The 4,288-nt window shown below is 40.8% G+C and overlaps 1 long non-coding RNA gene and 1 pseudogene across 1 annotated transcript in view; one reads left to right on the top strand and one right to left on the bottom strand.

Moving 5' to 3' along the window:
* Positions 1 to 880, bottom strand: part of LOC115288930 — a 2,180-nt pseudogene extending 1,300 nt beyond the window's left edge.
* Positions 1 to 3,525, top strand: part of LOC115288931 — a 90,432-nt gene extending 86,907 nt beyond the window's left edge. Inside the window, exon 6 of the long non-coding RNA XR_003907279.1 lies at positions 3,395 to 3,525. This is a non-coding gene — a long non-coding RNA (uncharacterized LOC115288931). The remainder of the gene's footprint in view (positions 1 to 3,394) is intronic.
* The last annotated feature ends 763 nt before the right edge of the window (positions 3,526 to 4,288 follow it).

Below are 4,288 nucleotides of genomic sequence, written 5' to 3' on the forward strand. Positions count from 1 at the left end.
GCCTCGGGCGGATCTAATTGTTTCTGTTTTCTAAGTTCTGCCCGGTTTCTAAGTCCTTGCCCGCACACTCCATATTGCCACCACAGTTAAAATTGCCTACAGATGGGTAGCTTTCTGGTCGGGATCAAATAGGGGGATTGTGAAGTCAGAGTTCTCCCCTGGCTCCACCTGCAGTCGGTGAGCTGCCTGGTCCGACTGAACGCCCCCGCTGAAGGGACAGATCTCTCTCTCAGCGCTCAGTGGCCCTCAGTCCTGGGCTGAATCTCTCCTCTGCAGGGATTGCGCTGTGGGGGATTCAGTCTCTACTTCTCTTCCCCTGGTCTCTCTCCTGCCTTGCCCGGAGGTACCGCGGGCAGCTGTGAAGGTCCTGCGCCTCTGGATACCCGGCGCCCCGCGTGAGCGACTGTGGGGTGGGGGGGGTCGGTGCGCCTCTGGGCTCTTGGCAGCCCTGCGCCCTGGGCTCCCCGCTGACCTCTCCGCCTCTGGTCTCCCGGCTGCCCAGCTAGGAGCGGTGCGCCTAGGACACGCGGGTTTCAGCGGGCCTAGTACCAAGCCTCTGGGAGCTTTGTCTCCAGAGCCTGTGCTCCCTCCCCTAAAGTCTCTGGTCCCCGTTGGCACTCACTCACTCAGGCAACCGTGAGACTGCTGTCGATAAGGAGTCTGTCTGCACACCTCCGTTCTTGGAGATCAGAGCGCTGTGGCTTTTTAATTCTTCTCAGTTTGATAATTGTGGGTGGACGGAGGTAATAGGGCTCCTTACTTCTCTGCCATCTTGCTGCTCCGCCTGCTGTCTTTGAAACTTTGTGAGCAAACAACTTGAAGGACACTTGGCCAAGGGCTCTCCATCCACACTTATGTCAAAGAACATGAGGTTGATCATGGCTGGACAGCTTGGACAGCTCCAGAGCAGTGGTGTCTGCAAGGCCTGATTGATTGGTTTTTTAAAAACTGGATCACACATTTATAGAGGCTGGCAAACCTCAAATCTGCAGGATGGGCCAGCAAGCTGGAGACATCAAGGATGTGCATGCACAGGGGAAGGGCCATATGAGGATAGAGAGAAGATGGCTGTCTGCAAGGCAAGAAACCAAACCTTCCAACACCTTGATTTTGAACTTCCAGCCTCTAGAACTGCCAGAAATATATTCCCATTGTTTAAAACAGACTGTGAAATAACCCAAATGATTAATAACTGAAAATTACACTGAATGAATTAAAACTTCACTTCTTTTTATATGAAGCTTAAGAAACAGACAAAATTAAGCCTTTTGGGCTCGGGAAACATGTTTAAGTGCATACATTATAAAGAAAACAAGAAAGTGGTTACTGTTAAAGTCAGGATATGATTCCTTTTTTGAGTAAAGACATGCAGATTAGGAGTTCCTGGTTTTGTTTATCAAGGGCAGTGCTGATTAAATGAATGTTTATCTTTATTTGTACATCTTTGGTTTGTACCCTTTCCTGTAGGTATGTTTTGTATCTTTAATATTTTAAAGGTTAAAAATTGTTAAGATCAGTTTTCCCAAAATAGTGCTAGGACTAGAGTTATGTCATCTGTTCCTTGTTTCTAATTGTAAGAGAAATCATTCTTTATTAAGAATAACATTGACAGGGCACCTGGGAACTCAGTTGCTTGAGCATCTGACTTTGGCTCAGGTCATGATCTCACAGTTTGTGGGTTCAAGCCCCACCTCGGGCTCTTTGCTGACAGTTCAGAGCCTGAAGCCTGTTTTGGATTCAGTGTCTGCCTCTCTTTCTCTGCCCCTCCCCTCTCTCTGTCTCTCTCTCTGTCTCTCTCTCTTTCTCTCTCTCAAAAATAAATAAACATAAAAAAGAATTACTGACTATTCATTTGGAAGAAAAATGAAGCCTGACTATCAACACAAACCATCTACTAAAAGAAACTATATATGCATTAATGCTTTAAACATGAAACAAACAATGAAAACCAAAATTATAAACTTATTAGTAAAAAACAGAAATATGTTTTTGTGACTTTGGGGTTTAAATAGCTTTGTTAGCTTTGATGAAGGCCAAAAGCCCATGAAGGTAAAGGTAAATTTGATTGTATTAAAGTTAAAAACTTGAAGATGGGGGGAAAACCCAGCTTTTATTAACTCAAAATGCACTTGGGGCAAAGTGAGACAGTTCATACTATATAAACCAGTCAGTATTTTTAATACATAAAGAGCTTCTACAAATAAGAAAGGGAATGAAAATCAAAAAGTAATAAGGAAACAAAGAGATGACACATGGTGGAAAAACATTTGGAAAAGGGTCAATTTTCTTAGAGCTTAAAAAATGCAAATGAAAACAAAATACTGTTTAGATTTAAAAGCTAATAATAATAGCCAGGTTAAAGGAAATTCCAAACAAAAGAGCTAATAATCAGTTTAGAGGAGAACCTGAGGAAATAGAAATTTCCTGAGTACTGCCATTTAGAAGAACCAGTGAAAATATTCATCAGTATTTCTTCTTCTAGGCATTTATCCTCTGAGAATATAAAGCTCTTGCAAAACTGTGAAAGATATACATATGTGGATAAGAGTGTCTGTATAGATACCAGTGCATCATCTGTAATAGGAAAAGATAGACACAACTTAAATGTTTATTAATATGGAATTATTTCCAAAGTGTATGGCACAGTCATAGAACAACAAATTGTCCAACAATAAAAAGATGGGAATGTGGTGACAATCCAGTATGCGACCAAGTAAGTTACAGTAAGTATAGCATGTCTAGTGTGACGCCGGTATTAAAATAGAAAAAAACAGTAATAAAGAATAGATTTGCATAACTATAGAATAAAAGTCTGGAAGACTATAGCCCAGTTAAGTATGGTTTTATCTTTGAGGGGGTTGAGATTATAAGGCATATTTATTCTTTTCATTTTATTTGTGTAAAAGATTGTTTCATTTTTTAACACATATGCATGTATTATTTCTATCACAGAAATATTTTCCAAAGTTAAAACTTTAAACCAAAGGGCCTGTGCTTAAAATGTCCTTTAAACGTGAAATGAGAAAAAAAAAAGTCAAACTAGTGACTTCATAAAGATATCAAAACCATCCGAAAATGTATGCCAAGGAACAGGCCGCAGCAGAAGGCACAGTCAGAGACGTACAGAAGGTTCACAATTTCGGGCGCCCAAATCACAGCTCTCCACTCAAACGTGACAAACAGTGCAGCTGAGGTAGAATCAGGGACAATAATAATGGAAAACAAGAGGAAATTAAAAAGGCCAAAATAAGAAAGCTAGATTAATAATTCAAAACTATTTTCGCCAACTGAAATCCTGACTGCAAAGATTTTTAAAGGGGACAAAATTTTCCTTCAGAAACATCCTCCAAGAATCTACAAATACTTCACTGTCAGGTTTTTTTTTTTTAACCAGAAAGAGAAAGACAAGCTCTTACAAGCCAGCGTGATGGAAGGAGTGACTGCAGCTAGAGATGCCACAGGAGGCGTGATCCCAGACTTCGCCTTTGGGAAACATCACTGAAAGCATCGTCAGGATGGGTTTCTCTTTTAAGTCAGAATACAAAACTTTTATTTATTTATATATTTTTAATGTTACTTTTTGAGAGAGAGAGCATGCAAGTGGCAAAGGAGTAAGGGACAGGGTCTGAAGAGGGCTCTGAGCTGTCAGCACACAGCCGAAGGCAGGGCTCAAACTCCTGAACCATGAGATCATGACCTTGAGCCAAAGTCACAGCGACGTGGCTCAACAGATTTGGCCACCCAGGCGCCCCCAGGATAGAATAATTTTAAGGCAGAGACCCTAATATGAGTTCTCCACAAAATCCTACAGCTGTGAAAAGCAACAAAGATCTAAGAGTAGATGCTACACTTAACAAGGCAGATTAGGACAGTTTTATGAAGGAAAGGACAGTAAAATCACCTAGTAAGTTACAGAAAACTGTAGTGGAAACACAAATCTCATTAGGTGTCTTAAGTGACCGTGGCCAAAAGGGAAGTGTCCTGATATTTGGGATATAACAGCTAAACTTAAAGATATGCATAGATGAAAATAGTTGGGTTAAAATATATTGATGTTAAAAAGCTAAGATCATCCTTAGTATGGTTGAAAGCAGTGGTCTCAGCCTGGGCTATGTGTTAGAATCATGTGGGGATCTTCTAAAAAAAATATTCTGCCCTACTACATTCATTCGGAACTTACAGCGGATCTTCAAGTTCAGCCCAGAAACTACTTAAAACAAAAGATGAAAAGAACAGCTATTCTAAAGGTTAATATAACAAATGATTGGGAGTATTAGACATATTTATA

The sequence above is a fragment of the Suricata suricatta genome, chromosome 4 (assembly GCF_006229205.1).
Source record: "Suricata suricatta isolate VVHF042 chromosome 4, meerkat_22Aug2017_6uvM2_HiC, whole genome shotgun sequence".
Taxonomy (NCBI): domain Eukaryota; kingdom Metazoa; phylum Chordata; class Mammalia; order Carnivora; family Herpestidae; genus Suricata; species Suricata suricatta.